This window comes from Anas platyrhynchos, chromosome 1 (assembly GCF_047663525.1).
Source record: "Anas platyrhynchos isolate ZD024472 breed Pekin duck chromosome 1, IASCAAS_PekinDuck_T2T, whole genome shotgun sequence".
Taxonomy (NCBI): Eukaryota; Metazoa; Chordata; class Aves; order Anseriformes; family Anatidae; genus Anas; species Anas platyrhynchos.
Window position 1 is genome coordinate 29,828,247 of NC_092587.1, and position 24,213 is coordinate 29,852,459.

Genomic DNA, 24,213 nt, shown 5'->3' on the forward strand with positions numbered 1-24,213 from the left:
ACATTGTAATTGTGTACCAAGTTTTCATCAGACATGTTTGTGCAATATAAGTGGCTCTGAGAAGGGTGACAAGGCAGTAAAAAACTTTCTTAAAGGTGGTTACAGCAAGTCTAGCTTTTTTATTTTCATTTAGAAAAGAAACAAATAAGAAAACATATGAAAGTGTTTTAAACACTGTGATAAATACTAAAATATATGAAAATAAGTAATTAAACATATATATGAAATATATTAAAATAAATAATAAAATATAAACTAGCTCAGGACTGTCAGTTCTTGCATTTCTTGAAGAATGCTTCTGCTCCCTTCTCTCTGACACCCATGCCCACGTCCCTTGTCTTGCTGTGTCTCAGGCTGCACAGCACCCAATCTGGGTAAGGCTCTATGGTTCACACACTTTAAGAGAAAGGAACTTTCAATTTTTATCTTTGCAACTTTATCAAAGAAGTGAAACACCTCGAACCATTTAAATGAACAGTGACATGTGTTGTTATATATAGTGACTGCGATCAAGAATATAGATGATAACATCTGTATTTAAATCTACCATTTGTGAGAAACACTCCGTAGCCAATAACTTAGGCTCAGGCGAGGATCTCAGTGAAGTAGTAATTTATTCGCGATTGCAATGGCGGGCGCCCCACAAGCAGGAGAGAGCGCATCTACTAGTTCCAAAACACAGTTTATATACCTTTTGATGGCAGGACCCTCCCCTGTTTCCCCACTGAGTGGGTAATCCAGGTTCACAATCTATCTGATGCTTCACAAACAATGCATAGTCTTCAGTTGCCGGCCTGTTAAATTTCAAATTTCTTTTGACATTTTTACTGCTTGAAGTGGTAATGTTTCTTCACTTATCTGACTTGACTTGACACCGTGATTTTCACCTAATTGTCCTAAGGAGACTGGTTGTCTGCATTTTACAAGGTCGCCTGCTAAACTTTCTTATCACTGTAAGCATATCTCAGTACCACATTCCCTCCTTCTAAACAATGTAACTCTGCAAAAACAACATTTCTATTCCCACAATTCCCCCCTTTTCTTTTTTTTATAAACTGTTGATTTTTGCAAAACCTTTCTCTAAGGTGCAATTTGATAGACTTCTTCTTCTTTGCTTTCCATCTCCTCATTATCTCCTTATCTGAGTAAGGTGGTAGCTCCATGGTCATTTGTTTCAATAGTGCGGTTTCAGTTAACCACTGTACTAGTCCTCTTACACAGGGGATAATGCAGCAACCAATGGCTGTCAAAACTCCTACAACTACGATCAATGTTGCAAATATGCCTATTTTTTTTTTTTTTTTTTATTTTATTTTTTTTCTGCCAATTCACTGGCAAGGGTGGTAAGCCCTTGCAATGCTCTTGTTACCGAGCCATCTGGGACACTATTGTTGGGTATAAGAGTGCAACAATGGTTGCTCAGTATTACACACACAAACACACCTCCTTCCTCTGCGAGCATCATATCTAATGCTATCCTGTTTTCCCAAGCCATTTTGCTGATGGCATCTAGTTGTTCAGCGATTCCTCTCATTGCATCCTTGGTATAATTGATGAATCTCTGCTGATTATAATAGAAATAATTAATCCAATCCGCATTTTTATTGATTGTTACCCACCAGAACAGTGACTCAAACCCTGCAGCAATTTGATTTCTGGCTTTATGTTCATCTGCAACTCCTCTAGGTACCCCCATAGAATCTATGTATACTCTATCATCAAATGATATTCCTAAGCCTCTTTTACTTCCTCTGGGTATTTGTGATGTTTCTCTTTCAAATGCCAGGGTGAAGGGTATAGCTAATTGAACAAGTGCACAAGTGCCTTCCCAATTAGATGGTAGGGTGGACCGTAAGATCTTCCCTCCACCGTACCACCAGAGATCTGCCCTGGGGATCTCTAGTCTTGAGCAGTTTCCCATCAAGTCCTTGGTAGCACAAGGCAAATTCTCCCAGATGCCAGGTAGCATTCACACCCTGCCGTGAGAGGCAAGCTGTATGGCTATCTATAGCTGTAGAGAATGCAGGGGGAACCGTGATACTGTTATCATGCAAGAAACAGCAAAGAGAGACTTACAGGCCTCATTTCCCCAGGCAGTCTTTTCTTGGTACAATGCAATCATACATCGCATCCCTTGGGAGTCTTTGGTCCACCCCCATGGGAAGGGCACTATCTGGGCAATCGGTCATCCCGAGGCACAAGCATAGCAGTAGCTACGGTTGAGACTCTGGACGGTATATTTGACCCATTCTATCCAGGCATTCACATCCCCATACCTTGTTTGAACTGACACATTTCAGAGGGCTTCCTGTTTTCTCTCCTGTTTTCTCCTTGAGTTTCTCCCTTTCTCTGATGGCAATAGAGGATTGTTTCCATACAGCTATTCTCAATCTGGCTGTTGGGTCTCTCCCAGTTATTTGTTCTCTCTGCTCAATTGTCGTTGGGCATTTAGATCTCCACAAGCTAACACCTCACAAACATCAAACGTGACAGAATGTGGTACACAACCCTCTGTCACAGTCACCCATATTTTGATGGGGTATCCCGTTTTTGCTATTATCTGGTCATGCCTTTTGCAAGTTGCCAATTGACCAAGGCCTTCTCTGAGGCCTAGAATCACTAAAAACAAAATTAGTAATCAATTTTTCCCTGTCATTATTTTTAAACCTTAGGTTTCCAAATAATTATCGATACAAAAAAATAAGATGTACACTACTACTATAACAACCCCCCCCTTGGGAGCACTGCATTTCGCTATAGGTCTGTTCTTTCTTTCAATCACAAGTCACAGTCGTTAGTTACCTGTGAAAATAAAAGGTTAGTTTACAATTGTAAGCTCTTATCCTGCTCAGAGTCCACTATGAGATTTTTCTATTCAATTTCAACTTCCAACAAGTCTTTTGTAGGAACAGCTTCCCAGGTACTAGCGTCGACGGATGCCTTCACTCGAGTATAGTGAGTCCAACCTTTTTCCGCAGTTCTTACGGCTGTTTCAGTGGTTAGTAATTGTCCTTCCCATTCAGGCCAGAGTTGACTCTTTCCAGGTCCGAATCAGGACCCGGTTTCCTGGGTGATGGTGGTGAATGGGGAATTCCAAAGGTGGGGTTTGAGCCAACAACCCACAGGTCCTGAGAAATGACAAAGAAGAGGACAACCCCAGAATACAGTTCTTAAGAAAACTCTCTTGTTTTGAATTGTGGTATCTCATCCCTTCTGCCCAGATAGGGCAATCTGAACAGCATCTCATATGGTAAAATTCCTGTATCCTTTCTTGGTGCTGTTTAAACCTGTAGGAGTAAGCATTTTACCCAAGGAAGTTGGGTTTCTAACACTAGTTTAGTTAATTGCTTCTTTAATGTCTGATTCATTTGTTCCACCTTCCCAGAAGAGGAGGGGTGCCAGGGGCTGTGAAAATCCCACTCAATCTCTAAGGCCTGCTTTAACCCTTGCAGTAAAGCTTTACACCCATCCAGTCACATGGTCAATTAGAACAAACAAGTAACTCAGTAAAGTCTACCTGTATATTTTGGAAAGGTCAAAGCCCTGGCTCCCGTCCCCCTCTAGATGGGTTACAGAAGACCTTTTTATTTACCTTTTGACATGTGGTACATCCTCTACATATGTGCTTCCCTAAAGTGTATATTCCTACACAGACATACTTTCTTAGCACAACATCACACATTGCTTGCACTTCCCAATGACTCTTTTGATGTAAAACAGTTAATATTTGCCTCATTATCACTTTATTCAGCATTTCTCTCCCATTAGGGAGTATCCATTTTCCTTCAGACTTCATGGCTCCTGATTCCTTAAAAAAAATCTTTTTAAAACTTTTAGTTCTTTCTTAATTTTCAACAATTCCCTGAATCCTCTCTGCATTTATTCTGTTTTCTTTCAGACATTAGATGCCTTAAATACCTGATTTCTCTTTCTCCATATTGTACTTTATTATTATTATTTATTTATTTTTAATACTCCCAAGCCCTGCTTTCCCAGAAAGTTGAATAGCTTGTTAGTAGCTTTCTTCACAACTCTTTTCTCCTGTCCTGACAATAGAAAATGATCCACATATTTGTTAACATTAATACCTCCTTGGGAGGTTATAATTGCTCCAAAATATATATATATATATATATATATTTTTTTTTTTTTTTAGAACTTACCCAAATAGATAGGTGGCCCTGTAAACCCCTGAGGTAAAATTGTCCACCTATATTGTTGCTTCCGCCCCCATTTCAGGGTCTTTCCAGTAAGAGGTGAATATACATGTATGTTTGCTCTCAGGGCCTGAGAGCACTCCATTAATAACACTGTTATTCCAGTCTAACAATTTACTATTTGAATGCCCAATTTAATCATCAAATCCCTTCTCAACAAGTTAGTCCCTGCCTTGGGTACATACAATAATTACCCAGTGATCATTTTATCCCCTGGTCTCAGCTTGGTATCCCCCAAAAGTGGCACTGTTATCCCAGCCCCTTCTGCCCCCATCACTTTTTAGGGTTTCATTAGTTAATTTAATCCCTGATACTTTACAAGTCAGTAATGACCTAGCTGTTCCCCAGTGTATTGGGTTTGATGGCAAGGTTCGGGGGGGTGTGAGAGGTGTGGGGGTGGGAAACTGCAGTGGCAGCCCCCGTGAGAAAAACCCAGAAGCCTCCCCGTGGCAGGTAAGGGACAATTTCATCTGGCCCCAAAGGGGCCCACTGCTGCCCAGAGCCAAGCCATGAGCAATACAGTCCCTGCCCCTGTGAGAGCACATCCACGAAAACAAACAAACAAAGAAACAAACAAAAGCCTGCTGCTCAACAGCAGTTGGGAGAGCGAGAAACCCCCCCGCAGACACCTAAGTCAGTGCAGAAGGAGGGGGGAGGAGGCGCTCCAGGTGCTGGAGCCGAAGCCCCCCTGCGGCCGCTGGAGAGGCCCCTGGTGGAGCAGGCTGTTCCCCCCTCCCCGATGCTTGGGAAACTGAACAAACACCACAGCAAATATACCAAAACTTCTAGACTGTTACTTAGATAATGCCTACATCACCTTTCCCTGCTCATTCAACTTCAAACAGCTCTGTTAAATACTACATGCCACACCTTTAACACCTTCAACAACCCTTTTAACACTTCCTTTATCTTTCTCCAGCCTGTACTTTTCTAATACCAGCACCAAAGGCTCAGTCAGGGTCCAACTTAATTCCATACCTTTTCCCTCCAAGATAAACAACATATCAATATAGCGTATTTCATCCAATTTTCCTTCTTTCTTCCTTCTTCCACTCCAGATATTCCTATTCAAAGTGGCCAGCCTGGCCACACTTAAAACATCTTATCAAAGCCTGTCTCTGCTAGGACTCAGGCCACAACACAGGCAGCCTTCTTTGCCTGCCATTCCTTCATCTCTCTTCCTCTCCTTTCCATCCTGGCCCTGACTCCCCCTGAAGATTTTCTTCCTCTTTCTCCAACGCTCTGCCTCACTACCCGCTGCACTGTCAATACCATTAGTTTCGCTCTTTTTTTTTTTTTTTTTTTCCTTCTTATCTCCCCTTCGGACACACACCTCCAGGGCCTCCCGCAGGAGGGTCCCCCAGTGACTGTTCACTACATCCCCCCACCTTCTGAATCATTTTCTGCGTATTTTGCCAGGCTTTAATCACACAATGAACTTTCAAGAGCCCTTGGGTTACTGGGTCCTCAGGTCTCATCCCCAAGTACTTTCTCATTCTGACCCCAAGTCTCTCATATGATTTCTGTGTTGCACACTATTATTATTCCAGCCAGGATTGGCAAGTGGGTATTTCTGCCCTGCCGGTATTACCCCTGGTCCTGGAGGATGAGCTCTTTCCCATTCTTGTATAGCAGCTCTCCTCCTGATCATTCCCATTTCTTTCCCTGTAAACAACATACTTATAGACATAATTCCCTCCCCCAAGAGTATAAATCAGGTCATAGGAACTGGTCTACTTGTTCAACTAGGCTGTTGGGGTCCTCGAATAAAGACTTCCTCTCCTTCTTAAAAGTCCTAACCTCTCTGCTGGTAAGGAGGAGGGGGTAGTTCACCTAAGAGGATACACAATTAGTGTTAGTACTGTTAGTATCAGGGAAGGCAAAATTCTCAATATCTCTTCTACCTTGTTCTAATTCTTGCTGGAGCCTAGGGTACGATACTTTTTTTAGGGACAGTGTTAATTACAGTCCCCGTCTCCCTTCCTGGAGTGACTGCTGCTGCCACCAGTTCAATATTAAGATTATAGGGAGCATAACTTGGCTCCTTCTCTGAAAAAAGAATCTTCTTGTTTACACATAAATTTAAAGCCTGAATTTTCATCAGACCCGTATTTTGGCCAAAATACTGCTGTTTCCTTAATTGGTTCTTTTGTCCAGACTGATACACAATATTTAACCTTTTTAAATTATTTTTCTTTTACAATCCCTCTAATTTTGGGATTATGTTTCCAATTTCTTATCATTCTTCAGGAAGAACTATTAGTAGGCACTCCCCCAGGGATATCTCCCTGTCCCCTGGAACTCATATTTTCCCATTTTTCCTAACCCTCGCCAGTATGTGCTACAGAAATTTCCCTTCTGCAGTGTACCACACACCAACGTACTGAAAAATGGGGGTGTACCGCCAAGCACTTCCCCGTGCCAGCGTTACCGCACACCTATGAGTTTACCAGATTCCCTGGTGTACTTCCAAGCACTTCCCCGTGCAAGGATTACCGTACACCAGATTCCCCTGGTGTAGTGCCAGCACTTCCCCGTGCAAGGGCTTACCATACACCAGATACCCGACCCCCAAGGCAATACTTAATATTTCTTACCTTGGTCTGTGCACAGAGTTACCGGATCGATTCTTAAAAACCCGGAGTGCCTACCTTCTTCCTTTCCCCACTACTTCACGGATCCTGCCTCTTTAACCAGTCTCGGGCCCTCTGTCAGCTCTCCGCAGAACCGCCACCGTCGATGCACAGGACCGCTGAAATCAGCGGGGCATGCCTTCCTGCTGCTGCGGCGGTGGGGCTCCCCAGTAGGTGACTGGCTCCCGGACGAGCCCCCAAATTGTGAGAAACACTCCGTAGCCAATAACTTAGGCTCAGGCGAGGATCTCAGTGAAGTAGTAATTTATTCGCGATTGCAATGGCGGGCGCCCCACAAGCAGGAGAGAGCGCATCTACTAGTTCCAAAACACAGTTTATATACCTTTTGATGGCAGGACCCTCCCCTGTTTCCCCACTGAGTGGGTAATCCAGGTTCACAATCTATCTGATGCTTCACAAACAATGCATAGTCTTCAGTTGCCGGCCTGTTAAATTTCAAATTTCTTTTGACATTTTTACTGCTTGAAGTGGTAATGTTTCTTCACTTATCTGACTTGACTTGACACCGTGATTTTCACCTAATTGTCCTCAGGAGACTGGTTGTCTGCATTTTACAAGGTCGCCTGCTAAACTTTCTTATCACTGTAAGCATATCTCAGTACCACATTCCCTCCTTCTAAACAATGTAACTCTGCAAAAACAACATTTCTATTCCCACAATTAATAATAATAAAATTCATGGTTTAAGGTAAAAATTGGGATCTTTAGAGTACTAACAGTTTTCTTCCTTTTTTGCACACTTATAATGTCCCACTGGATGTATGTTTATGATGTTCTTAGTACCTACAGGTTACAGAACTAATGTGAATTCAGATCTGATCTCAAGTGACACTGATATACTTTTTTTAAATCTCATCTTAAAGTTCTTAAGCCCGACAATAAAATTAGCAAGATATTTCATCACAAGTCATTTTTGTTACAAGAAAGTTAGAAAAAGAAACTTAACCTTTTTATTAGGTACTGTGACTCATTTGAATTTGTAGGCTGGGTAGTATCTTCACACCAATTACTGTATGAGTTTTATTTATTCCTCCGTTAAGAAATAGGACAGTGTCTCACAGGTCTATGTCACAGACTAATTCCATATTTGCAAACCTCAAAGGTTTATTGTAAATAGACAGGACTGAATTTCAGGTCACAGCAGAAAGGACATAAAAAAGCAGGAGTCTTCTCAGAAGATATACATTTTGCTTAGAGTTTTACAATATTATAAATTTCAGGCACCCTTACATGCCTTCCCACATTCAGGCTTATAAAACCAATGCGTTAACATACACAGAGGTCACTGGTGATAATAGTGGTGAATAAACATACAGAGAGATCACTACAGTGCAGCAAAAAGTTCATTTTGGGGTTGAAATGGAGGTACCTACCAATACCTAGCAACCATGGCTATTTATTCAGTCTACTCACTGAAAAAGATAAAATCTGAAAACATAAATTTAGGGTTAAAAATACTTATGAGACAGAAAAATAAAATATTTTATACAAAGAAAGGGAAAAACAGTTATAGCTTTTCACTATTGCAGACAAATTCTTACATTTAAAGCATGTGTATTTTTGGTTGGTAGTTCTCAGTGGCTTTGGTAATATATCCAATAACTGTTTCTTATTTGCTGAGATATTTTATCATTTTGCTTAGTAAACTTGCAAAGGTATGAAATTGGCTGTATTTTTGTTTTGCTAATGCCAAGAAGATTTCTCATTAGCATTATCTTTTACTTCAGCTTCATGTTTTATTTTAGCTCCTACAGTAACTAAGCTTGTTAGGGAGTTTCAGCCAAACCAGCCAGATGCTCCTAGCTCCCATAACATTTTGCAAAGTCCTCTTGTGAAGCCTTGAACAATAGGCTGCATTCCAATACAACCAAACTGAACCTGAAGCACCAAATAGATGATAAACAAAAGACAGAGGAAGGGAGGGAACATTTGGCACTTAAGAGATGAAAATCCACATGCTTATTTCTTACATTTCTGCTTCCACTACTGGCACCTGAATGTCAGTTTGATTATATGAGATTTTTTATGCAATATTTAATTCAGTTAGCACATATGCTTAGGGCAGAATATTTTAAATTACAGTTAAAGATATTTGAAATGCTTCTGTGGAAAAAAAAAAAAGGCAACAGGAATCTGAAAACTGATTTTTATCTTAGAAAGGTGAATAGGGATTACTCTTAGTATTGGAAAACAATCTTTCCACCAGTGGACCTAGATAGGTCCCAACCCATCTGCAGCAAATGCAAACTATCATCTTCATCCATGAATTTGAATATTTTGGAGAGGGAGTGTGGCTGAAAAGCCAAGAAACACAAATACAGGTCAGGGAGAGCTCACTGGAGAGTGAGCAAGGTCCTCTTTGGAACCATGCATTTATGTGTGGTACTAGATATATTCTGATGACCAGCTACTTATCAGATTGAGGAAGTAAAGTGGAAAAAGTTAAAGATAATATGCCAAAAAGTAGATACATATGTCTGGGTTACAAATTCATTTTTAATATTTCACTTCTATCCACTAAAGTGCATGGGAATTGCTGCTATCTGTCAATGCAATCAGAATTATTTTTGTATACTGCAGCTAGAATGTGCCACACCCTTGCATTTCTGATGATGTCAAAACAAGATTTTAAGTACCATTAATGAAGATTTTACCAAAAAGCAGTGGAACCATGTAGCCTCAAAGTACTGACATTATTAATAACAGGTTATAAGCTCTGTTTGGAATTTAGGTAGGCATTCAGGACTGAGGATTGTCAGGCTTGCTCTTTCTGAAATTTTCTTGACCTCTTTGAAATTTGGCTTTGTTGTGACGGCCATCTAGTTGGCCAGGTGTCTGTCAATAATTTGTTTTCATTTTGTGTAACTTTGTGTGGTACAACTCACAATATAGTTTTATATACATAATGACAGAATGAAGTATTTATGACTCTAACACAATGACAGTGTAGTACAGTCCTGGAAGGGTGGCAGAAGTCTTGAGAAGAAGAGACACACAATGCAGTGAAGAGGAGTGCAGGTACAGGGTGGTAAGTGATAGGGTCCAACCTTTGCACTGCAGCCTCCACAGCTACAGACAACTCAACAGTGGTCAGTTAGATAAATGCAGACCTGCAGCTGCACAAAAATGGTATTTTTTGATTATTTTTTTTTTTGGGGGGGGGTAACAAATAGAAGAATGAAATAATATCTAATGTAAGTAAAAGTCACCATCTACAGCAAACTAGGATGTTACCTGGAGCTGCAGACCAGTGAAGCAAAAGCAAAGGTTGAAAAGGGTACTAACAAATACAAATACATAACCACAAGTGGGTCTTAGAATGAGAAAGAATAAACCATCAACATCATATTTGTCCTGGTGAGATCTGCCAAGTGTTGACTGATACCCCTGTCATCACAGACATTGACGTAAAGTATGAAAATTTAGGACCCAGGAGAGCATGGAAAAGGTGAGCATAGCACCATGCAAAGGGCTAGAAAACAATTTAGGTAGGTAAAATTGTAGGTAAAACAATTCTAATTGCATTCTTATTACAATGTCTTATTAATAACTAGATCTGAACTAATAATCTTCAGATATTAAGATGTCACTTGTATTACATATAAAGTCTTGGCTTTACATATATATAAAGTGTGCTTCATCTTTGCTCATAAAGAAAATCTTGAACGTAATATGTTATTTTATATTACAAATTCTGAAAAGACAAGAAACAAACAAACAAACAAACAAACAAAACAGGCATTATATAGATAAGAAAATGCATGACTGCTAAAATTAAAACAATTTAAAAAGCAAACATGACTGTCAGAAGAACCAGAGGAAATACATAACAATTCCACACTTATCAGCCATACTACAGTGAGCATAGAGAATTGCTGAAATTTTCAGAACATGTGAACAGCCTGTTGTCCATTCCATATTTCTCTTTTCTTTCTTTCATTTCTTTCTTCCAATATACTGTCTCTGCTACAGATTTGTTAATTTCCTAAAGAATCAGACCATTTAAGAAGCTGGCAGTTTTGGAGATGTTAAAATATTTGTTTATACTTACACTCCAGTTTTCAGGAAAATACATTTTAATCCTTAATCCTCTGGCTCATTCTGTCCGTGTTTTACTATTGTATATATTCAAAAACATTTACATATGAAGATGTTTGTCTGTAAAATAAATATGGAAAACAGTATGCAAAAATTACAATACATTGCCCTGAAAAATTATCCACAACTAAGCAGAAAATCAGATGAAATGGAAGACAGAGACTTTTTTAATCTTTCAGTCTTCTGATTCTATATTGCACAACATGAGAACAAGGATATATTTGGTTTCATATCGTGTGCCAGTGTAGGAAGCATGTGATGACAAGTACAATTCCAAAATGTCAGCAGTGTGAAAAAGAATCCAAAACCTGAAAATTAGAAATTAATGAGGGTTAAAAAATTAATGAAATTTAGATGATGCTATTTAAATAGATCATAACTCTATCAAAAGTGTTTTACTAACTTGGGTATGTTTAGACATGATTAATTGATTAAATTAACTTACTTGCAATAAAGTAGCCGTTTATGAAATGCAGTGACTTAAAATCTCAGATTTAAAGTAGAGTTCCAAATTGCCTTTTCTCTATTACAACCTTCAGTTTAAGACATAGATTTGAATCCTAACTAAATTTTGCTTCGGTATTCAGAATACTCCCACTATAATAGTTTGACAATTTTTATCTATTTTTATTTATTTGATTTTGCAAGATACATGGGAAGGGGAGGTGAGGAAAAGGAAGAGAAGGGAAGGGAAAGGAAGGGAAGAGGAGGGGAGGGAAGAGAAGTGAAGGGAAGGTAGGATAAATTGTTAGGTATTTGAGATATGCTGATAGGCATGAAGACCTAGGTGCACCACTCATGTTTTTAATACTAAAACTGAGAAAATAAAGTGTGGACTTATGAGCTCAATTGGAAACTTGTTTTCTGACTTTTTTGCTTGTGTGCCAAAGGTATTTGTATAACACTAAAGAAAAAGAAAATGCATAAGGCCACAGAAAGAAGAGGAGGCTGTAGATACCTTGAGAGAAAAAATAAATAAATAAAAAAATAAGAGAGAGAGATGTCTTGCAAAAGCTGTAGGAGGTAAAGCATGTAATAAAGGACAGTGAAAAAAATAAATAAACATATACATCAGGAAGCATGGGAAAAAAGTCAGAAATTTTCACTGTAAATCTGTGGTAAAGCATTTGAGAAAATTAAACCTCAGTTTCTTCACCCGTACAAGCAAAGAGAAGAAGGAAAGAATTTTATACCCCTAGGTTGTATAATAAATACAGCATCATGAGAAGATAATCTAAACATGACTAATATTGAGTTAATCTTTTGTCTCTATTTAAAGAAAGGATGTTGAGTATGGGGTAGCACTGAACATGACAGCAATTATTAGACTACTCAAATCAAGGTGTAATTAAAACTCCAGGTACTTACTATACTCCTATATTCTGTCTAGATACTGGGTAAACACAGTCTCTGAACTCATTCAACCTGAAAGTTTGCCATAAATATTTTCCTTTTTCTACTGTCCATTGAATGATATTTAGCACAGTACCACTAAGAAACAAAAAGAGAAATGATCCAAGTAATTATCAAACTGACCCATTTTTCACCAATAAAGACTTAATATTTTAAAGGAAAACCTAATTAAAGATGTAGGTAAACAAAAATATAATGCAACAAGGTATTAGTGATGTTATATCATGCTAGACTAGTCTCACAGTTTTATTTGCTAATATGATAGAATTTTGAGGAAAAATAAATGCAGAAGATTTTTTTCAGGATTTCAAAATAACAAGCAATCTTGTTCACTGTGAGAAATGATTAGTTAGAATGGCATAGAGGTTAGAGACATAGTCAAAGACATGCAGAGAGAAAGAAAAACTATCAGACTAGAGGAAGAATAATAGGAAATACTAGTCCAGCAACAGGTCTTTAATATTTTCATTAATGAAATAGGCACAAAAATGAAGCTTGGATGAAAATTGTTTATGAAACAAGTCAGAGAGGAGAACTAAGCTTTTCAATAAAATCAGAACATGCTGGCCAGGAACAAACAGCTTTCACATGTTGGAAAAATTTCTGACATATCAGAGAAGAAAAGTCCTGGACTAGATTCCTTTCAGTAGTTCTGGTGAAGATGTGACTTGTTTAAGATAGAATGTAGTATTTTATTAGAGTGATTGGTGTCACTTCCTGCACTGTATCAAATGATCTACTATGTTTTTTGGTTTGTAGTTTCTTATATCTTTCAGGTGTTACTGTTAGTAATATTAAAAGGAAACTTGATCTGAAAGAGGAATTTTGCCCCCCAGAATTTACGGGAAATTAGTAGTATTAGATCTATACTAGCATTATTAACATCACCTTATGGTTTATCTCCATATTTTCTATATTCATTGAAGATTCAAACCTGCAATCACTGCTGTTGTAGTCAGACTAGGATCAATTCCTTCTACGTATTTTAAGTGGGAATTTGTTCCTCTTTAAATTATGCCTCCAGAAAGCATTTGGAATATCTCTTAGTGCTATTACTCACCTTACATGCACAATTAGTCAGCTCAGTACTTTCCTATTATAGGGAAAAAGAATAGTGTGAAAGTTAATGGATGATTAAGGAATATTCTTAGATCTAATGACCTTGATTTAATGTGTCCTTGGGAACTGAAATTTGCTTTAGCTTGCTAGTTGTACCTCTTGTCAACTATATCTTATTTCCCATGTTTATGGAATCCCTAACAGTGCTTCCTTCTATTATTATATAAACAGACGTTGATGATTAATGTTAATAAAATCCTTTGGGATCCACACACTGTTCACATGTATAAATGAGATTTCTCTTTCAGGTATTACATAAAGCATGATGTAAATGTCCTCTTTCTGCACCTCTCAAGCTTTAAAGTCAGCATATGTATCACCTCATAAATTTGCTCATTTTATATTCTTCGTCAGGAATACTGCTGCTATCAGGGAGACTCATTCTATCTAGAAAAAATCTCCCAGACCTTTACCAGAAAAGGCAGACACTGCTATGAATGCTAAGACTTGTAAATATTCCTACTAAAATTGACGTAGAATGTAATTTGCTTTACTGCAATTAATGACTTTTCTCAATTTATGTCAACTGTGGACCTGATTTAGGTTGGTTTATATTTTATTGTTGTTGTTGTTTGTATTACTATTAATTGCATTCATAGACATTTGGGATACTGAAACTTAATATTTGATATAATATTCCTTCACAAAAGACAATATTATTTAACTTTACCTCCATTACCTTTCACTGGCAGACATTCTAAGCAACATAAATTGAATAGCTTTTTGAGATAAGTTGATAGTTTTCTCTTTGTTTATCTTTCTAAAGTTTATCTCTTTCTCATAAAATCCTCTTAAGTAGTTGTGTTCTTGAACAAATCTAAAGACCACTCTAAGGGCAGGCAAAGTAAAGAGTTAGAATACAAGTCAGATTTGTTTCCATTGGTCAGTAAAGGAAACTGCAAACACAAAATATAGACTAACTTCAAGATTACTTTCTTCCTGCACGTCAGGTACTGGCTGCAGAAATGATCATTTAGTGTTCTTTGTCTATGCAAGCAACCCAGATAAACCTAAGTATCATGCAACTCAAATCACTTGAAAAGTCCTTTGCCAGTCCTTAGAATTTTTTCCTAAAACTTGCTGCTTCCTTACCAAGCAAGAATCAACCTTGCCATACCTTCCATCTCTACTCTTAACTACAGAACTACATAAAAATCAGATGTAGAAGAGCAGAAAGCCAAAATATTGTGTGACTGGTGTTGCTGACTTCTTATCTTTATCTGTAGTAAATAGGCCTAGCCTGAGATAACGAGAAAAGCTTAAGCCTGATATCCTGATATCTAAGCTCAGTCTGGAAGGATAGAATAAAAGGAACAAAATATTTTTAGTTGCAATCCTTGGTTCTTTTGTTAATTCTGTCTGTGAATGTAAATCTATTTCATTCCTAATCCAGTCTCTGTATAGTTTCTTCCTCTTTCCTGTTGGTTTCTAGTTTCTGAGTAGATTTTGTGGTTGGGAGGAGAGTATTAAGTCAGTGGAATTCCAGGCCTGAGGTTTAGCTGCAGCTTAAAAATGTTGGCCCAATTAGTTAAAAATAAATAATAATAATAATAATAATTTTTAAAAAAGGTTAATTCTACTAACATTTTTTCACATTGTTAACCAAATTCTTACTGAATTATAAGATCTGTTTTTTGAAAAGTATGGTAAAGATCATGCGTTTCTTTCATACTTTTGTTAACCTGATCATTCTCTAATTCACTTTTTTTTTTTTTTTTTTTTTCCTGAACCTTTCAGCCTGACTTAGATTTTTGCCTTGTTCTTATTTATTTGGTCAGTCATGTATTATCTGAGCTGCTCAGCTACTGCATTTATAATGGATTATGGTTTGGCTCTAATTGATTTATTTCATGCAAAACATGTTAGAAAACACATAGATAAATTCTTAATTTGCTGTGTATTATTCAGATCATACCTTCAGAATACATTCTCTTACATACATATACAAGAAATGTACTGACTCAAAGTATAGAAACTCAAAAATTAGTGCGATTGTCAAGGACTCAGTAGCTAATACACTTTTTTTTGTTGTTGTTTGTTTAATCTTACAACCTGATGGTGAGTATTTATGTGTAAACTTGTATAAGAAAGTAGCAAACTTGGACTTTATTCAATATGTGGCAGGAAAAGAACATTTTAAAATAAAAGTTATTTTCATAGGGATCTATTTCTCTGTTTTTATAGAAAAAGCATAAAATTATGAGTCTAAATAAAGCAACGGAAGAAGTCTCAATCACTTCCAAAGGACTGGATTTCATCCACAGGGTCAAGGGATATTCATCCAAGTAGACAGACCAATGTAGACCCATTTAGGTCTATGCACAGCACTAGGCTAAGCACTCTGACTCTCCATACATTTATATCATAGGCATATATATCAGCTAAAAAGTAGGTTAAGAACATAGCCATGCCATGGTATTTCTGCGATCAATAAGGTAAGAAAGGGAGGGGGAGATGTGCTTCAGAGAATAATTCATATTTGTTCTGTGGAATGTCTGTCTCTTTCCATTGACTGCAGGAGAAATTAGAAGTATTTCATCAGTGTAAGACAGTTAGTACCTAAGGATAAAACAATCTTTATGTCCTGTATGTAGATCACACATTCCCATTTCGTTTCCTCTATGTCAGTATAATACAAAGATCTGTCAAATCAGATTTCTGAGCTTAGGTATATTTAACTAGTCAAGGAAGTAGAACCTAGCCTTATTTGACTAAACAATCTAAATGGTTCAAACATACTCGGCTTGAATTCAGAAAGGCATTCATGATCTTTATGATCTTAACACAGATCTCTGTTCATTGGTAATATCATGGAAATATACTGAATACATTGCTTCATTTCACATCAACTGGCTTAAGTTATAACAGCAACTGGGTTTTCATTTCTGGAATTTTGGTAACAATGCTGCCTGGAATAACTGTGAAATTAGTCATTACGGATGGTCTCTGCCTGTCTCCTGATAGGTGGATTTCTGCTTTCCAGAAAAAAAATAAAATAAATGTAAAAAGAGTAGGTCATAATAACCAACAACTGTCAAGTGGGAACAAAATATCTGCTCCACTGTACTGGTGGCTGTGCTTCAGTGGTGTCACACTGATGAAATTGTGCAGTATTTTTAAAGGACTAGGAGAGTCCAGAAGGAAAGGTACTAATAAATGTCATTTTTCTGTATACCTAGTCATAGTAGTAAAGTAGCCATTTTGGGGTGGTAGTTACCATTTCATTTTATTCTGGCTTCCTATTTTGAAAATAATGCTTCTTTATAAGGCAGGTTAACAATAACACTGGTGCTATATAATTCTAGAAAGCAGAAATGGATTTTTGTGAGGAGCTGGATACATAGTAACAGCACAGACTGGAAAAGAAAAATAAATGCTTTATCAACAAAATGGGCATGATTAATCTTTCGCAATGAGTATGCTCTCGTCATCTCAATTTAATTATGGATTTCTTTTTTCAGAAAATCTTTAGTCATACAAATGGCTTCTTTTGTGTTGAAAATATATGGTTACTGACTGCAAAGTCAAAATGTGTCAATAATAAATTATATTACTGGTTAATATGTTCAGCAAAACATACTTGGAATTGCATAGTATGTTCCTGCACTTCAGATGTATTTGTCACAAACATTTTTTTCCAGTTGGTGTTGATGCTAAAAGGCTAATTTTGATAAATTTGTTCCACTGGCATTAAAACAAATCCCTACAACAGATTATTGGTTTGGTCTTTATGAATTAGTGACATAGTTTAGTAGTATTAGTATTAGTATTAGTATTAGTATTAGTATTAGTATTAGTATTAGTATTAGTAGTATTGGTATTGGTATTGGTATTGGTATTGGTATTGGTATTGGTATTGGTATTAGTATTAGTATTAGTATTAGTATTAGTATTAGTATTAGTATTAGTATTAGTATTAGTATTAGTATTAGTATTATTTTGGGGGGGCTGGGTGAGGTATCACTGGCCTTTGAATGTATAAATAGATAGAAAATAACTGTAGTGATTTAAGAACTTGTCAAATATCTTGTTCAGATATCTTGTTCAGTCTGCAGGGATATTTAAACAGGCTCCAGAGACCATGTCTTGGGCTTGGTTCTGGGTATTTTCTCAGTTCAGTATATTCATGAAGAATGTGGGCAATGCACATGCAAGTTTCTTGTAACTTCTTGCTTAAAACCTTAAAGAGCACGGATTTCCCTGGTAACTGGCACTGTTGAACAGAAAGAGCAGCCTAACACTGCCTTGGAAATGGCCCTGACTGGAGCTACAGAGACCAGGCACCCATCAGCCAGTTGTTATAGTAGTTATAACAGTAACTTAGAGGATGCCCCTGTTGCCAAGAGGAGGAAGAATGTGGAGAACATAAGGTTAATTTGCTGCCAAGTTTTAAATCAAATGAAATCTTATAACCAAAGATTCAAAATATGTTGGAAGAGAGACATGTTATGCAATCCTTTCTCAGGTTTAAGAAGAGTTTAGTCAGCACAGAGCTTTTAAAATATTCATTTCTAATGACTGGCTATAAACTTCCAGTTTTCCTTTTATTTCTCTGTCAAGATACATTGCTAAAGCACTACCCTAAATGAACATCTGACAAAAAGTGATCTAGGCAAATTAGGAAGGAAGCTCGTGTAGGTGATGACCTATGGTCTCACTTTTATTTTATTCTGGGTCACAACAAAATACTCATTAGAAAGTAGGACTGCTCAGTTATCTAGTACACCTACAAACAGTGTTGTTGTGTTTTAATACTATAAAAGTTAACATTTATACAAGGTTCTGGTGAGTCTGAATACAGATAAGTCAATCTTTTGTGTAAAGTACATTTTCCTTTCCTAGGCATACATTGTTTTTTCTTCCCCCCAAGTTCTATCATCTCATTTAAGAAACAAGAACAACAACAAAAACAACAACAAAATCAGTATTCATAATAATGATGTAATGATTAAATTGTCCTAAAATGTGCAAAGTGTGCAACTTCTTTAAAGAATAAAATAATGTTCAAGATAAATGATTCCATTTCATTTAGTGAATATTAATCAAGTTGCTTTTGGTGGTGCTTCCATTAATTTATTTCAATATCTGAATATTTAAATAATATTTTCATTAAATATTTATGTTAACAGTCACGCATCGAAATTGAAACACATATCCCTTGCCAGTCAGGATGGTTTCTAGGCTTGCATCAGTGTTTTCTGGTATTCATAGAGCTCATTTGTTTAGAATTTCTGTTATGTGCAGAGATCTTAAACCTGACCTTACAGTCAGTTCTATTCAGGGTGCCATTTCCTTCTTGTGTGATTTTTTTCTTAATGAATATTTAGACGCTATATTGACTAGAGAATATCAAGTATGAATACATTTCCCCTTTTAAATACAGTCAAATATGCTTTGGGTAAGATTGAACAAATGTGTTAAGAAGATGAGTATCTATGAATCAGATCAGAAATTTCAAAAGATGATAAAATTTAGCTAGTTACTGAGGAGATCTGTTACTTGAACAGAAAAGACCTTTAGATAGATTTTTCTATCTAAACATAGAAGTTTGCTGTTTTATGAATAAAATTTATGAATAAAATTTATGAATAAAATTTATGAATAAAAGTTAAAAGTTCGGAGAGAAATCACTGAAAGACAAAAGATCAGGTTAAACAATATTAAATGAAGATTTTACATACATGTAATTTAGTACTCATCAATTCATAAGAACTGACTAATTATTTACAAATTTGCCATTCAAAATAGATGAAGCCCTTTTTATGATCAAATTTGTAAGTACTTGCCAACCGTTTCTTCCTGTTTATATAGTTTGTTTTGTTTTGTTTTGTCTCTGGCACTCATTTTGCTTTGGAGATAAATTTGTCTTTACTTATTTATTTATGTGTATGTGTCATATAAATTTATTATATACATATAGATAGGAGATATATGTACATCTGCATATGTCCATAGTAAATTTTAATCCTTTGATCTATGACTCGTAACCTAAATATCATGCAATTTATCTATTTGATTCTAATCTAGACTCTGTTGATTCTAATAAGAGATTTCTAATTTAATTCTAATAATACTTCCCATGAAGTATTATGTTTGTGCCTAATGCCTCCAAAAGTGTCATTACTTTCACTGTGATTCAAAGTCCTTGATTTATGCTATTTTACTATGAGTCTACTAAAATATGTGTTGTATGATCGTTTACTTTCATTCACATTTAAGCATACAGTGAATATTTATAATAACTAATGTTTAAGGAAATTTTCACATAGTTCAAACATATTTTGCAAGATCTAAACAGAAATCTAATTTTTTATTACTTGACTCAATAAGTGCCACTGGTACCACTCATTAATCTCAAACTATATTTTGGGACATTTTTATACATTATATGTATCACATTTTGGCACACATAGCTAGGTGTGTATCTGCTGTTCAATTTGAATTTATCTGTCAGCTCCTTGGGGCCAGGACTGTCCTTTTGATTTCTAAAGTATTAAACACAGTTGACAATACAAAGAATTCATTCATATACCAGATGATATCCCCTCCACATATAGCCGCTAAAATAACTTTGAGGTATGTGACTCTTATTGTAGTGTATTGCACTTACGTGACAAGGGCTTGATAGTGTGGGGCTGCAGGGTTTTCCTCCATGAAAGCGCCCAGCAGTTGTCCCATGTCAGATCAAAGCCAGCTCCAGACGGCTCCAAAAGGGACCCGCTGCTGGCCAAAGCCAAGCCAGTGAGTGACACTGGTTGGGCCTCTGAAAGAACAAATTTAGGAAATGGAGAAAACAAACAAAAAAAAATGCTGTACAGCAGCAACTGGGAGAGAGGAGTGAGAAAATGTGAGAGAAGCAGCCCAACAGACCCCAAGGCAGCAGGAGGGCAGGAGGTGCTCCAGGCATGCAGCAGCAGTTCCCCTGTGGCCTGTGGAGAGGCCCCTGGTGGAGCAGGCTGTCCCCCTGCAGCCAATGGAGGAGCCTGGAGGAGGCTATGGCCCATGGAGAGAAGCCCACACAGGAGCTAAGGGTCTGGGGGGAGCTGCCACCCATGGGGGACCCATGCTGGAGCAGTCTTCTCCTGACAGACGGACCCTGTATGGACCCTGTGGTACGGAGCAATATAGGAGCAGTTCTTGAAGAGCTGCTGCCTGTGGGCAGTCCCCGCAGGCTCAGTTTGGGAAGGACGTCATCCCATGGGAGGGACCCCACATGGAGCAGGTGGAGCAGGGGCATTTAAAAAAAGATTTAGAATTTTTTAAATAAAGCTCTCAGTCATTCTCTTCAATGACTATGAAGGAGCGGAGGAGATGAAGCACTAGGAGCGTACTGCTGCACCCGTTCCCTGTTCCCTTAAGCTGCTTGGGAGGAGGAGATAGAAGAGGGTGGATGAGGGGAAGGTGTTTTTAGTTTGCTTTTAGTTTCTGACTGTTCTAGTCTATTTGTGATAGGCAATAAATTATATTAATCTCCCTATGCTGAGTCTGTTTAGGCCATGATGATAACTGTTGACTGATCTCCCTGTTCTTATCTCAACCTTTGAGCCCTTTCCATTGTATTTTCACCCCATTTTTCTTTGAGGAGCAGGAGTGAGAGTGCTGTTTGTGGAGTTCAGCTTCCCATCAGGGCAAAAACACCACATCTATATATGTGGCTCTCAAAAAGATTTAGAATTTTTCATTTTTCCTTCTTAAATTTTCAGACTCAGTTTAATATTATTTTTTTTATATATATTCTTCTTTTTTTTTTTTTTAATAAAGCTCTCAGTCATTCTCTTCAAATGTTGCAGTATTCATCAGGGTTTCAAGGCTCCATCCAATATTTACTATTCCCACATTATTTTGGCTTTTCATGTGGAAAAAAACAAACAAACAAACATCAGTGTTCTTGTATCAATACGTTTTAAACAAGAGAAAGTATGTTGTCCAAACATACTTTCATATGTCTTTCAACATAAACACAAGAAAGCATGTTATCCAGAAATGCCAGTTACCAGTCTACACTAATATTTTTATTCTTATTTTTATCTTCTTTCCTGAGGTCATTTATCTGTTTAGTTTTATAAACTATAGCAGCAGAAGACTGAAAATTTTGGTTTTGATGGGGATCAAAGGTGAAGAACCTACTTACTAACTTAAATTATGAGTTTTGAGGATCATACAGCCCACATACACAGTTTCAATGTCACAGTAATAATTACTAGTAGTTCAGAGAAATGTCAGAAGTATCATTCATTTGAATGAATATTTAATTTATCATATAAATTGCAATGCATCTGATCGCATAACAGCCAAGAAGACAATCAGACAAATTAACTCGTGAACAGCAATGAGCTATATTGGTATGGTAATTTTTGTTTTAAATAACTGTTGATAATTAGGATTTTAATTTTGTCACTAATCAAATATTTGTCATTCTTTTTCTAACCTAGATGAGGGTTACACAGGCACCTGTGTAAATAACACACAAACTCACATTCTGTTGCAGGATACCTCTTTTCTGTGCTTCCTGAATAAAATTTTATGTTACATGAAGATAGTTAACTTTGTTTACAACAAATCCTGTTTTCTCTTATCTTTAATGCAGATCAAGGCTTCCCTCATCATATTTAACATCTCTGTCCCATGAAAGTTAGGTAAAATTAAACAGAACTATTCTGGTACTGCTGATTCTTCACCTCTACACTGAGTTAGTAATAACCTTTTCCAGACCTCGAGTATCAATTAGAAAATTTTCAAGACCTTCAGAAAAATCACAACCAAGTTTCAGAGTTTTTCAAGTTTTTCACTTGCCCCTCTTTTACTCTTAGATGGACAAGATGTATGTTTTTCAAGCTTCTAAAAATTGCAGTATGAATTATCCAATAAATGCTCAAATGACTATGTTTTTATAAGACACTGTCTAGAATCCTACTGTTCATGAGGTCTTCGATCCAACAAAACAGTAACGTACAAGCTCTTTTTTATTTACAGGATCCATGCCAGCACTTAACTGTTGTTGTGCGTTATCTTTCAGAAATTGTTTTTTGTATCCAGGTCTTTTAAAAGCCAGGGGGGAAAATTCAGATTTCATAACATGCCCTACTGTTAGTTCTAGTCTGATAAGGACACCTTACAGGCATTCAGTTGATACAAAGTACTGCTGTTTATGACAGAAAAAAATCCCTGGTTTCTACTCAGATATAAGATGTAAGGTGCCACAACTTCTTGACAGGCCTGAATGTGCAAGGGGAGCTAATCAGGGCTCCAGCTTTTATGGAATGCCAACATTTTTTGTCCTCATAGAGCCAAACTTTTACTGGTATGTTTGCTTGGTGAGTCCAGGAGTGACAAATTTATGAGCAACACTCTTGTTTTATTTTACTGTATTTTTAAGAATTCCAGCAAGTAAAATACAGAGCAGAACAAAAACCTAACAAACAAACAAACAACAGCACCTTCTTCCAACCCCCCCTCCAAAAAAAAAAAAAAAAAAAAAAAAAGGCTGTATGGCATCATTAAAAAAAAAAAAGTGAAAAATTTATAAGGGGAAAATATATTATGAATTTTATTAACATTTTTATTGACACTATCTTTTCATGATTTCTCAAGCAGCTCCAATTTCAAATGCTTTTTGTTGTTTGCTTTTGTTGATGTTTTTTCTTTTTTATTTTATTTTATTTTTTTGCTACTTGTGGCCATTTCAAGTAGAATGTGGCATCCTTTTACTGAAGTGCCTGTGAGGCCTTTGAAGACATTACTTTGATCAACAAAGCTTCTGGGGACATACATTTTTGCTCTGTGTATTTGAGAAGGGCTTACAGCCTTGGTGAAAACTGCTACAGGCCATAGTCTAAATTATGCTGGCTGCTGAGCCCCAGCTGTTTACACTTTTTTTATATTTTGTAATATACCTGTTTCTTTCTTGTTTTCTGCTTATTCTGATCAGCTGAATCAACACACAAATTTCAGCCTCCTGGACTCCAGCTGTCTCAGTCCCATTGGTGTGCAGTGCTAAACAAAAAGAAGTCCTGTCTTTAAGAAGTTCCTGGTATAATTGCAAGCAAAAATTGTTCCTATAAATTTGAAAACAAAGATATTTATTTTTCTCTTTGCTACAGCAGATGAGCAACCAAAATCATTTTTTCTCCATCCTAGACTTGCTTTTGTTTTTCTTTTCTCTCACCTGCAAGAAGTAGAAATAATGTAATACAGAAAAGTATACCATTTTTTCCATGTCATTACATTTTACTTGTATTTCAAACCAAAATAATTTATTTTTTTTATGTGACAGCTTCCATTGGATGCTACTAAATCCACTGCCAACTATCTTTGTAGTGTATGCCCCTAAGTAGCCAAAAGGTAGAATTTATTTTGGCATTCAGTGATTCAAACAGACAAAAATATCAATTATCACAACAGTGAGAACAGCTTCAGCTACCAGACTTCTTCTGCTTATTAAATCGCATCTGGGATCATTCTCATTTTGATTTCAGTGTTAGGCATCACCAGACACTTCAGTAGTCAAATCAAATGACCAAACAATAGCCCTGAAACAGGTGCAGAAACATAACTGCGCTTATAACTATCGGTGGCAACATTTTTTGTTTTGTTTTGTTTTTTGGTGCAAGAAACAAAAAGAGGGAAGAAGGGTTTAGAAAATGTATCTGATGCCACATGTGCATGAATATTCAGAACCACGGACAACAATGCATCTGTTGTTGTTTGATTAC

At 36.9% G+C, this 24,213-nt stretch overlaps 1 long non-coding RNA gene across 1 annotated transcript; it reads right to left on the bottom strand.

Moving 5' to 3' along the window:
• Window positions 1-1,288: 1,288 nt before the first annotated feature.
• Window positions 1,289-20,261, bottom strand: LOC140001616 (uncharacterized). Its single transcript, XR_011807036.1, has 3 exons — window positions 20,112-20,261; window positions 13,443-13,475; window positions 1,289-11,277 (listed from the first exon to the last, which is right to left on the bottom strand). It is a non-coding gene; the product is annotated as an uncharacterized lncRNA (long non-coding RNA).
• Window positions 20,262-24,213: the final 3,952 nt, after the last annotated feature.